A 13,790-nucleotide genomic window follows, 5' to 3' on the forward strand; every position below is an offset into this window, starting at 1 on the left:
TGGGTCAAAAGGGAGGTAAAGTCAATGACTGAGCCAAATTTATCCACAGTTATCCAGGATTCATTCTGAGAGCTCAGCCCTTCCTTGAGAAGCCTCCTTTTGCCATTGCTAAAGGCCACTGCAGGTGAACCTGGAGAAAGCTCTTATATAAGAGTCAGACCACCGCTGTAGCTGGAATAGATGCCTTTTTGTCTTTTTCTGCAAAGGCATCAGAATTTGAATGTATCAGTCTTTTCCTGTTCTGTTCTTGGATCCTCACTGCTGAGCAGCCAGGATATGAGATTGCCAGTCCTGCACTTACTGCAGACTTTTCTCTGGCTGTGGTGAAATGGGAGAGATGCCCATGACACCATACCCACATGAATATTGCATTTGCTAGGAACTGATGCAGCTTTACATACTTATATACACATGCATATTGATTGGTCACATATAAAGCACAATCTAATGCAATGCCCACCTAAGCAATTTGCAATTGTTTTAAAGGATCCTTTTCTGACAGAGTGATCCATTTCTAACCCACATAGACACAGGCCATTTAGTGTCTTTTACCTTTAAGAGTGCTCCTCAGCTTGGCCAAAAGGAAAACAGGCTCTGCTGAAGGCCCAGGGAGCCCAGAAACAGCTAGGAGTAAACCTGGGCTTTAAAATCTCCATCTCCTCAAATATAATGCTAATTTTTGAGGTAGCTCATCTCAATTACTTGGAAGTCTGACCCAGCCATTTCTGGGCCATGCAGATGGATAACATGCCGTGAAATAACATGCTGGGGAAGCCATATGAGCCACATGGGCGGTGGCTGAGGTCTTTTGGTTTGTTCAGCCTGTGGAAATGGCCCAAAGCTGAGTCAGGGGAAGTTTAGATTGGATATTAGGAAAAGGTTTTTCACCCAGAGAGTGGCTGGGCACTGGAACAGGCTCCCCAGGGAAGTGGTCACAGCACCAAACCTGACAGAGTTCAAAAAGCGTTTGGACAACACTGTCAGACACATGGTGTGATTCTGAGGGCATCCTTTGCAGGGCAGGAAGTTTGAAAAGATGATCTCTGAGGGTTCCCTCCTGCTCAGGATGTTCTGTGATTCTACAAAATCAAACTTGCATGAATGCATAGGTGTCTGTTTAGGATGGTGGGCGATAGTCAGGAGAGGTAGGTTCAATTGGAATTGAAAGACTTCCAGTATGAGTCTAAAATTCTTACCATATCTCTAAAATTCTCAGATAACTGCATTTTTTCCAGAGAGGGTGTTTCATTTTTGCTTAGACTTGGTGGTTTCAGAGTCAAAACAGACATTATGGAACTTTTTTCACTAGAGGGGGAAAAAAGCACATTTCAATCAAACCCTACAGAAACAGGTGCCTTTGGAGCATCTAATTTTAAAGCTGAGGCTTCAACTCATCCCCAGATTTCAGTCCTAAAAGACCAGATGCGTAAATATGCCCTATTAGCTTGCACACCTCATTGTAGAGCATCAGGAGTGGCTCTCTGCAGCCTGGGATGGGTCTGACCACGTGGAGAAATGCTGCTGCTTGTGGCAAAGCTCCTGTGGGAGGCCCAGGGAGCTGGAGCATGGCTGGCATCCTGGCCAGGAGATGCCCTGCATGGTGCCTGTGTCACTGGGCATCGCCAGTGGCAGGGGCCAGGCCCATCGGCAGCTGTCACCAATTCTTGTCTCCTGAGACATCTTCCCAGCATCCTGCCATCTCTCCTCTGGCATCTACAGGTAGCAAACCCCTGTCCAGTAGCAGAGGGCTGATGTGTGTCCACATGCTCTCCAGGTATCACTGGAGGCATTGCTCCAGGTAGCAGAGACCTCCTTCTTGGGTGTGCTGTTTCCCACCAGCTCCCAGCACTCCCTTCCCTTCTCCAAGCTCAGGCAGATGCAGTGCTAGTACAGCACAGTTCTGGGGCACCTCATTGCTTGTTTTGAAGGCCTGTAACTAAGTTTGTCAGATAAACACAACATTATTGTCATTAGTAATGAATACAGTAGACAATAATTTCATTCTTTGAAAATGAAATTTTCAAAATTTAAAAAAATTAGCTTTTATTAAGGTGATTTTTTTCCCTTCTCAGTATCTTACATACAGAGCTCTGAAAATCAAATCTACCTGTTATGTAAATCATTTTAATAGAAGGGTTAAAAATGCTTCACACCATCATGCTCTATGGGCTAGGGTGCATTTCTCTCACACACCAATGTTCAGCTTGTGCACGCTCTCTGAGGTTCAGAGGTCGGTAGCAGACGTAGGCAACATTTTTAAAGAAAAATATAAGTCAATAAGAAGGGTAGGGGTTTTATCAGTTTCTCTCCTACTTGCTCTTCTGTAATTACTGTTATTAAAGATTTTTTAACTGCACGTTGTAGGATTCTTCTTTCTTGTCTAGTGCAGGTCTGGCACCCTGAAGAGCCTGAGACACCCATGGCCGTTCCTCCTGCAGTGCTCTGGACCAGGTACCTGAACTGACACCATGCTCTTGCTGATAACCTGAGGCACACTTTCTGTTCAAAAATTTGTATTAGAGCTGCCAGATGTTATTATCCAGCCCCTTTGCTGGCATCAGGGTGTGTGCATGGGAAAGAGAGGACAGGGCAGACTGCAGGAGCATGGGGAGCTGCTCAGGCCACCCACTGGAGCAGTCTCCAGCCTTCAAGTCCCCCTGGTCCAAGACCTCCTTCCAAAATCACAGGACATGGAAAACCCACAGTTCAAGTCTGCTTTATGGCTGATGTGCTGCCGCTCTCTTTTTCTACAAATAAATTAGTGGAGCAATAATTCATGAGAAAATAGCATAATGAAATCTGGAGCGAAATCCCAGTTTAACTGAAGCCAGAGGGGTTTTTGCTTCCTGTGTAGCAGGAGTCCACATGTCAGCAGTGAGACAAAATAGAAGATGAGGAAGCAGTTAATTATTCTTGTGTTTTTCACTGTGATCACTGGCCCAGGGACTCCCCTCCCATCTTTCCTCTTGCAGCCACTTTCCTCCCTTGCTGCTGGGGGCCTGTTGCGCTTACAGACAGGCAGACAAACCCCTAAGAGGGGACCCTGCTGCTGGATGCTGCCACCCAGCAAGGAATTTGTGAAGCAGATTTCTCAAACACCAGAGGAATTTTTACCTTCAGAGGCTGCTTTTTCATTTCTGGTCATCTGACATGAGGTAACAGGAGAACAAGGGAAGGAAGAGCTGTAAGGTAGGTGTGCCTGGCACTAGGCACCACTCTGTGCTCCGAGTGTTGGTTTAGCAGGAGATACCCACAGAAAATTCATTCCTCCATCTGTTCCTCTGTAGATCACTTCAAAAATTAACTTGCTCCATTACAAAGAAAATGTGATTGTTACCGTTAAGTGGCTGCAGTGCTAGAGATAGTTTGTCCTACCCCCCTCAAATTATATACAAAAATGCACAATTAATAATGCATTAACTTAGAAATGAGTGAGAGTAAGTTAAGGTTTTATTATAAATACATTATATTTTCTGTAATAAACAGATATTTTTTTTTTCCAGGCCTATAATGTTGCAGAAGAGATAATTCCTCCCTACAGCACATTTCACACTTACCCAGTTTCAGACAGATTAGCACAAATGACATTTCTTGCTCAACTCATCTGACTTTAGAAAGCACTCCTCCATCAAGTTGCACTACGTTCAGATAATTATTCTATAAATGTATTCTTAAACTAATTGTATGAATGGAGCAAAAATACAGCCACATCAGCTAGACACTCTTTCTGGGTCCAGCAGAAGATGAAGAGCACAGGGAGCTGCCAGGGTCCTTCCACCAGTGGAAGGAGCGGACATCTGACAAGGTCAATATTTATGCACAGTTCACAAATAAGAGTATAACCATTAAAATCAAGGTAATGCAAATAAAAATAGGTTTTAATGTTTCAAAAAGCTCAAAGGAGACTTATAAATCCATGAATTTTTCATCAAGACTGAATCCATTGGAGCTCAGATCCTTCTTTCTAATAAATTCAGTTGTCAGATGCAGAGTCCTTTATTGCAAATGCTGACAGTGCTCTATCAGTACCCAGGTTAGGGTCTGCTACAGCAGGATTTTCTTTCTTTTTATTTAAATTGATCATGTAATAAAACCTGCTGCTTGAGCAGCGGGTCTTGCATCAATTAAACCACTTAGTTTTATCCTCTTTTTATTCCACAGCAAATAAAAATAAAATGGCTACAGGTAGCATTTTGTTGTCTTCAGAGCTAATCTGGGATCAGTTCTCTTATGAGAAAAACACTGCCTGAAATGAGATGTGAGTTCTGCCTTGTTACACTCCAGAGCACAGAGCAGCATAGTAGCACTCCAGAGAGCCATTTTCCAAAACAGTTTCCTTGCAAGTATTACACTGATATCTTGGGCAAAGCAAAATGTAGTGCAGTTATCAGTAAATTTGACCTTGGAACACTGAGTTCTGTCTCTGTTTCACAGGATGTTTTCACCACCTTTGGATAAATCCTACATGAAGTTTGCCAGTAATGCTTGTCCTGGCTCATGTTGTGTTAAATCCTTCTCTAAAAGCTTCTTTGAAGATGTCACTGTACTTCTGGGTTTCTAACTCCTCTGATAGCATTGCTGAGATATTGATGGGAAAGCCACAAAGATGCTAGGCCTGTTAGTATCAATCCTTGCCCTTCATTAGGTTTCCAACCTAACTTTCCACAAGTTAAAAGAGGTCATAAAATCATAGAATGATTTGGGTTGGAAAGGAGCTTAAAGACCATCTACTTCCAGCTCCCTTGCCACGGTCAGGGACATCTCCCAGCAGACCAGGTTGCTCAGAGCCCCATCCAACGTGGCCTTGAACACTTCCAGGGATGGGGCATCCACAGCTTTTCTGGGCAAGCTTGTAGAGAAAAATTTCTTCCTAATAATCTAACTCTACCCTGTCTCAGTTTGAAGTTATTCCCCCTTGTGCTATTGCTACATGCCCTTCTAAGAAATTCCTCTACAGCTCTCCTGTAGCCCCTTTAGGTACTGGAAGATGCTCTAAGGTGTCCCTGGAGCCTTCTCTTCTCCAGGCTGAACAACAGCAGCTCTCAACCTTTGTAGAAGAGGAGCGTCAGCTCTGATCAGCAGCCATTAGCAGTCAGAGCAGCATTTCATTCTCCAAGCTGTAAACAGCCAGCAGTTTGTGACCATTCCTTTTCTGTTCCATGACTGTACCTCCGTGCCCATGCATGGATTGCTATTCTTCACTTGCTGGTTCACCTTAAATCCAGTTAGCTGGTTAAGATGGTGCAGACCTGGTGGTAGTGTCCTTTGCTTCAAGCAGTGTCTGTACTACAGAAGGGTGCAGTGGCTTCCTGGTGGCTTCTGGGTGGCTTCTATGGTGAGAAACTTAACTTCAGGATTGCCTCACCACTGATTCAGCTTGGGCAGCACCTGGAAGTTCAGACAGGGAAAATATTTGGGACTGAATCCTCATCCCACCCCCACTTTGAAAAGCAAAGCTCAGTTAAGTGCCCCAAAGGCACAAAGGAGATGTGCAGTGAGACAGTCTTGGGGTCCACTTTCTTATATAATACATTTGAAGAACAAAGTACAGGTATTCTAAAATGTATGTGAAGATTATTAGTACTCAGCTGATTCAGAAAATGTACGGAGAATAATTCTCATAAAGTCTATGACAAATAAAGATGCGAGGGATAAAAATCCCTGTGAATTTTTAATCCAAGAAATAAAGAACATAGTGTTAATACAGCACAATTATTTCATTAAATATTTAAAATATACCTTCCATGCTAAATTTATATTCTAGCAAATATCTATTCCGTTTATAAACTTGTAATACATTTTATAAATATTGTATACAGGCAGGAGAAATTTCCTCAATAAAAATAACTTAATCCTTACATATTCAGCCTCTTGATCGAACATTTCCCTTTTATGTCAGGATACATTTGTATAATTCATTATAATTTATAAATTTTCTACTTAGAGATAATGCAATTAAAAATGTTTCTTGCAAATCTTTCTTACTGGCCTTACATACCGTTTCATTTAAATATCATTCTGTTATTTACAATTGCTTCATTTTAATGAGAAAAGATGTTCACAACCAATTATTTAATTGCATGGTGCTTCACAACACACTATTCATCTCTTTCAAAACAATTTGCATTTTGTGTATTTGGAGCAGATATCAGAAAACATTATTGTAATTTTCTCAAATAACATTTTTGCAACGTGCCACTACTTGGGGCAAGAGCTGATACGACAATGGAAATCAGCAGTTTCAGCAGCCTTACCAAGCTTGTATCCTCCTTTACTAGATGAAAAAAATATCTTACTGTAAGCAGAACTTTATCCAGCAACCACTTTAATCCCCTGAAAACTGAGATGAAAATGTTAATTTGGATGGGGCTTGTAAATGTGCCTTATTTTAACACGTTCCCAAAAGAATGGGCAAATCCACCAGAAACTCTTGCTGTGAAGGAAAGCTTCTCAGACCCACCATATTTCAGTAAAGAGATCCATACAGTACTCCTTTTTATTCTTTTTCTCTTGAGTTTTTCTATATTTTTTTTCATTTTTTTGTAATTTACATTTAATGAAAGTCCAGGTTGTTCAAGGAGAAGAAAAGGAGCTGAACAATGAAATCGTCTGTAGGCAGACAGCATCTTGATAGCACAGCAACATCCTTCCACGGAGTTTTCGTGAGGGTTTTTTTATGGTGTGTTTTCGTGTTTCCACCATTTCCACATCATTAAAATTCATAAGAAACAGTAGTTGCAGGAGGCCATCTAACATTGCCAGCAGAGGTGGTATTTGTGCCTTGATGCTCTTTGAAACACAAGGGTCAGTTTCTCATCTGATATAAAAAATATCAATATGGATATATCATATTTTCTTAGACCAAGGGGATATGCTCAGACCTCACTTCTGCAAATACCGAAGCAACTGGTGAATGGTATTACACAAGATCTCCTAAATGAGTGTTTAATTTTGCATGGTTGTCTGAGCAATTGTTACCACTTCCTATGGGCACATGGGTTACAAAACATCTTTAATTATATCGCTATACGACTGAGGTTTTTTCCCGCTTGACCCCTCCCTCACTAATTGCTCCTCAGAATCCTGCCTGTCCTCATCATCAATGCATGACCATCTTATTTATTGCACACTTTTCACACCCTGCTCTGAAAGCAGCGTTTCACAAACATTTAACTGACTCTCACCATGCTTCTGGTGAGATGAATTATCAGTGGAGATGGTTGCATAGAGAGCCAAGACACACTGAGAAAACACTCCAAACTACCCACTAAGTCAGGATGGAGGTTTTGAAATGCCTAAGGCTTATCATTTCATTGTACATCATATTTTCTACAGCACTTTATAGGCTCAGAAAACAGCTTCTATTGATTTCAGATGCAACTGTGCGTGCCAAGTATTCCTGCAAGACCAATCCTGAGATTTCAAGCTGGGTACCACAACATGCAAATTGCCATCTCTGAATAGCTTGGTTTGTGTGCCTTTCCACCATCACAAAGGGATTCTGTGGCAGAAAATAAGGATGAGCTGAGATTCCAGGTGAGGATTCAGCTGTGCTGTAGATCAGGCCTTTGTCTGTGCATTGCCACGTGCAAGCCACGTTCTGCTGGTGTGAGAAATGAGATGCAGAGAACCACTCAGCGGGTTTTGCGGCTCTGATCAATTCCAGAAGCAAACCCTTGGTGTACACAGTGCTGATCTATTGCACTGCACAGCCCACTTGTCCTTTAGAGAGCTCAGTTTGGCCCTAAGACACTGTAGATGTACCACAATCAAATGACAGTTGTCCAGCCTGTTTTAGTTTTGGCAGCTTTCAATGTTTGAGGCATTTCCTTTCTTAGCTTTAAGACAGTTACTTTTTCATGCAGTCTTCTGCATCCTTTTTCTGAGAAAGATATTAAAAAATTAATCCCATCATTTAGCATCAGATAACATCCATGTGGTAAGCAGGACAAGCTGTTAATAAGCAGATGCATCCCAAAATGGAGGGTTTTTTTCATATTCCCATACTTTTTCATTTTTACTTGTACAAATTAAGCTGAGAGATATGTTTTTCCTCAGCTTCTTTCTGAGAAAAAAATAATGAGCGGTAAACATCCGGCACAGAAAACAACATGCAAATATGCAATAATAAAATAATGCAAACACTTTTCTATGTACAGAAAGAAATGTTTTATCACATAAAATACCAGCAGCAAAAGGTAATGGCTCCAATGTCTTCGGTAAGTAGAACAGCTTCTACAGTCCTAAAGAGGCTATTTAAATAATAATATTTTCCAAGTTATTTTGACTGATTAAATGATGAACAACAAGCAGGAATCTAGAAAGATCATTGAAATAGTTGTAAGCCATTTGGTATGCAATCCTGAGCCTGTGAGCAGGTGAGTGTGGCCCTGTTTGGGAGGGGGAGGCCAACGCCTTCCAGGAGCATCACCTCCAAGTGATCACTGAAATCCTTTTAATCTCATATTTCATGTTACACCTTTCCTTTTGCCTGTGGCTCTCTGACCAACAGCATTAGGGTGGATTTCCTGTGAATGCCTGGCATGGACACATACTGGCTTCATTGACATGATCTGTCTTCCCTTCCTGTTCCCCTACTTTCATGCAGGTTTGTGGAACCTACCTGCAAAACCTCTGGCACATTTTGCTGGGAAAGGTTCAAAAGCTAAGCAGAGAGGGCAAGTTGACATGATAAGGTCACAAACACTTTTACTGAGGAGCTGGAGCTAGGAAGATGTGTGCATATATGGTCACAGAAGGGCACTGTATACAGAGCACAGCTGGAACAGCTGGAGCCATGCCAGTTGTCACAAGCAGAAGATTTGGCATGTAATTTGTGTGGTGTGCAGAGAGCCCAAATGGTTTCCTTTTCTTAAAGCAGTGCAACACTTGAAGTAGATTTCTAGGGCATAATTGCTGTAGCTACTGCATGTATTTATCATCTTTGCACAATAACTGACTCCAAAGCTTAATAGAATGGGATATCATTTCTTGCACAATGGTGATGTCTTGTTAAATTATTCACATTATTTATTTGACAGATACTAATAACCGTTATTTGGTATTCAAGAGGGAGACAAAAATGGCTATTTGTTACATTCCTCCATTATCTAATATTCATAAAACGTATGTGATGCAAAATGTCTCTGATGGATGGCCGTCTAGGATGTGTTTACACGTTTTGTTTTATTAACAGAGAAAACACTGCTGAAACTTATTTACAACTGTCCCCTGGTGTTCAGGACAGAAAAATTGATTTCTGATCACTGGTCCTCCTTCTTCCACTTTCAAAAAATATCCTGATTTGGACCATATCCCACTCTCACAACATTCCTCAGCCTTTCCCTGCGTGGCTGCCAGCCTGATCTCACATCTGCTAAAATGTGGGCACTGGATTCATGCTCTGACCCCTCCACACATGGCTGAGATCCCTCAGGAGGTCTCACTTATCCCAGAGGTAAATTTGTGTTGACATTTGCCTTCAGAGATGAAAACCTATTCTATGAGCATTGGCTGTGCTTTCCACCCCAGCCAATCCCCCACCAAGGAACCGTACCACTGATAGGCCCGATTCATGTGATGGAATGGGCTGCAGGCAGGAATTATTTTCCCACTGTCAGGTCCCATGACCCTTGAGGCAAAGGGTATTTAAGTGTTTTAATAGACATTAGTCATGTAAATCCCCAGTTCATCAATGGGAAAAAAGGACTCTGAAAATTGTTAAATCTGATTTTCCACACTTAACCTGCTGCTTCTATCACAATCTTCTTTTTGCTGTTGTTTTTAAGGATGTTATTTTGTTTATTCAGATATAATGACCTAAATATATTCAGTTATGCAGAACAAAGAAGGTAAACCAAGTGTCCTTGATTCCCTGACATGCTCCTATGGAAATGAGTGATTAAATTGTTCAAAGCAACAGATTTCCTCATTCTCCATTTTAATCATCACATTATATACCACTACTGTTCAAAGGCAAAACCAGAAATTTATTTTCAAGTGCACATCCAGCATTTTGATTTAGTCTTTTAAACCCCACAAACAAGTTTATCACCTGATTCTATAACCTCAAGCAATGGTCCTTCGTCTACAAAGGACCAAACAGATCCCAAAAAAGAAGAACCATTCCAAGTTTCCTTTCCAGTACATCCCAATCAAGACACAGGAATTGTCCTGTTCCAAATCAGGACACAGGAATCAGGCTGTCAGCTCAAAAATGGTAATTCCTTATATTTCTTTGAATAGCTTAGATATTTATTTTACTTGCAGGTAAGACCAAACTAAGTAGGTTTACAAGTAGGCTGCAGGTTGAGATTAGCGTTCAAAACCAACTTGGATAACCCAGGATCTTTTCTCCAGCAGCAGATCCAATCCAATAAATACAAGAACAAGATATGAATAATAGACTGTACAAGCAAAAGGGTGGTCAGGCAGCAGTGCTGCAGGGAAGGATGTGGGCTTGAAAGGGTTTTTTGACCCAAACATTAGCCCTGGTGGTGTGCTCTGGAACAGCCGAGACATGAAACCATCCCTCACAGAAGAATCAAATCCAGTCTTGGATATTGTTTCTAAGCATCTACTGTATATATTGTAGCTACAATATTTATGGGTGAGAACCCAGTTTTTTTCATTATTATTGCCTCTTTATATCACATAGCACGATGGGGTTTGTGTTAAGCTAAGGCATTCTGTCAGTGATGAAGGTGATGATGATATTTACTGACTCCACGTCCCCAGTAGGAGCTCCAGGACACAGTGAGGTTTGCCCAAGTGAGGCATGAGCCACAGGGCAGGTGGCCCTCCTCTTCCTCAGGCCTTGCAGAACTCAGTTCAGCTCATGCACAAGGGAGAGAGCAAAACTCAGTGCATATCATCAACACCACCACTACAGAGACACATCTGTGTGCTTGCCTAAACGATAAGCAGACACCTGGGTGACAGACCTGTCATCACCTTTTGGGGAAGCCAGACAAAATGTGTCCAGAGAGTCATCCTCATCCACAGACCTACCAGTTCTTCTGAAGGGCTATAACAGATCTTTGGTATCAATTCAACCTGTCTGTCTGGTCCTTTTTTCATCATGCTGCCTGACAATTTGCTTGGAAAGGAAGGCAGACAGACAAGACTGTGGTTTCCCAAAGCTCTTTTTTTTTTTTTTTTTTTTAAAGAGAGTATCCTATTTACCACCTCCATTTCCTGGCACATGACTGATGGAAGGCAGGGGTTACAATCGTAGTCAGCAGTTTGGCAGTCCTGTAATTGAGTCTCCTTGGGAGCCCAGGCTGAACCCCAGCTGGACCCGGTGATTTGTTGCTGTTCATTTCATCAACTTGTTCTAAAACCTCCTCCTCCTCTGACAGTTCAATCTGAGCCTGTTTCTTGCTCATCTCCAGCTGGAAAAAGCTGTGGCATGGGAGGTCTCCTGAGGCTCCTCTCCAGCAAACACCAGCAGAGACCTTGTCTGCCTTTGCTCTTATGGTCGTGTCAGCTTTAAGTGCTCCCATTACCCACAGTCATCTCTAGGCCCCATGTGCTGGCTGGCAAGTAGCCTCCACCTGATGTAGCTGAAAATGGTTTTGTTGTTGGGTTTTATGCCCAACAATGAAATTACTCCACAAAAATCCATTTTGGCTGCTTTTACTATGGGTTCCTACCTGTTTGCTCTTCTGCTTTCCCTGGTGTGAACACAACCTACACTTAAGGACATCTTTGACAGTTTATCCAGCTGCTTACCTTCTGCCTGTTTTAATTTCCTTTTAAAACCTTTTCTGATAACTGGAAATACCTTTGCTGTAACCAGGTAATAAGGTACCTTTTGAGATAGCCTGCAAGCATTTTACACTCTTGGCTGTTGCTTCCAGTTCCCTTCTAACAAGCTGCACAACACCAGTTCCTTTGGAGCACCTGGATGCTTTGCAGGTTGCATTGCTGCATAGCTGGTGGACACCTCGACCAGACATGGTAACCCACCTATCTGCTGAACAGTCTGAGGATGGGCACCACCACTTCCCACTGGCCTTTCTCCTTTGCTCTGCTGTACCTGCAGTCCTTGGCAGCAGGGCTGCAGAAAAAAAAGAAGATTCTGTTTATTGTTTACGTACCCTACTTTAATCCATCTGGTACGGACTCTGGGGAGTGAAGTGCTCTCTTTTTCTGGAGGAGGGGATGAAGACTCCTCTCTCCCTCTTCTCCATCACCTTGTCTCACCCAGCCATAGCAAGTGAAGTCACCAAGGCTGCCTTACAGTGCTGTCCTGCTCCTCTGCAGCTCCACAACAACATGGCCCAACAATGAATGAGACAACAAACTGCACTGCATGTGGAAACCAGCTCCATTGTGAAGTCTGTGGTCACAGCAAGCAATTACCTCTTCACAGCCTCTCATTTTGACTCCTGTAATGTCTTCTTTTATGATGCCTGCTCACTAAATATTAATCTTCAAAATGCAATGGCTCATCTCTTAATATGACTGGACTCATGCCTGTGTGCTTCCTGTGCATTTCACAATGCAATAAAAAACCTGCTCCCTGCTCTTAATGACTTTGTGATTTATTGACTTGCCCATCTTTCCTCACTTCAGCTCGCCAAGCTTTATTTATTCCTTTTGTACATCAGTTGAGCGAAATAAACAGCATACACCCCACCTCTGCAAGCAAACAAATGCATGATGGCGATACAACAAAATCATCATTAAGTAAAGTCCTTCCTTGGAGGTATTCACATTTGCTACTTTTTTGGCAGCTTGCATAACCAGGCATACTAAACACTGAGTAATTATCCCTGCTTGGGATTTCTCCCTAATGCCATTATCTCTAACAACACTGGCAAAGATTTTGCTTCATGTACAGCCTTCACTGAACATGTAATCACAAATATATTCACACAAATTGTCTCCTGGATATTGGAAGAAATGTCTTGGTGTAAATTGATGAAATTCAAAAAACTTTCAGCACAAAATTTCTCTGAACTTGTTCCCTCATTATCTCTTGTGGTTATCCGCAGAGCAAACTATTCCTCTTTTCTTGAAAAGAGCTGTGCTTCCCAGTTCTGATCCCAAACCACACTCCCAATTTTTTCCCCTGAGACCCAAAGACCTCAACTGTCTCTGATGTCACAAGTCCTGAAAAGTCTCTCTAGATTTCTGGGAGACCTTGTTTGCTCAAAGAGATCTTTCCCTGGGTGATGTGGACATGGTGCAATGCTCTCTGTGCTCAGTTGCTCTCTGGCTATTCCTTCACTTCATGTTTGCTGTTTAGTCTTGTGTGTATGAGAAGGGAATCAATAAAACCTGTTAATCTATGCCCCTAGAATCCCTTTGTTCTCACAATGTAACAGACACTAAAAAATAAAGGGCCAAGATTAAGCAAGTGCCAGGACAAGTGACTGGATGGGACTCTCAGCTAAGAATGGGTGAGCCCGATCCAAAATTCGAGGAGGAAGGATCTGCATCCTAAAAAAGAAGTGGTGGCTGTGGGGACAAGCAGCACAAGGTGAGGCACAAATGCTCAGTGCTTCTAGAAAAGTCTACAGCCTGGGACAGGTCCTTCAGAGAAATCCAAGGACCCCAATGGCCAAGGATGAGACAGCTATCTATAAAGAAAAAAAGGGGAAAAAAAAAAGCAAGTAAGCACATCTGTACGGAGCACTGATGAGACTAAACTGGGAATAGTGAGTGTATTTCTGACATCCATGTTACCAGAAGTATTTGGAAAAAGTCAGCAAAGATGTAAAGAAGGGAGCTCCAAACCAACTGGACAACCAGGGAGCAATTCTCTGGTGGAAGGCTGGGAG

Source organism: Pseudopodoces humilis, chromosome 1, assembly GCF_049639895.1.
Source record: "Pseudopodoces humilis isolate 2021_Gansu_Grassland_sample_001 chromosome 1, ASM4963989v1, whole genome shotgun sequence".
Classification (NCBI taxonomy): Eukaryota; Metazoa; Chordata; class Aves; order Passeriformes; family Paridae; genus Pseudopodoces; species Pseudopodoces humilis.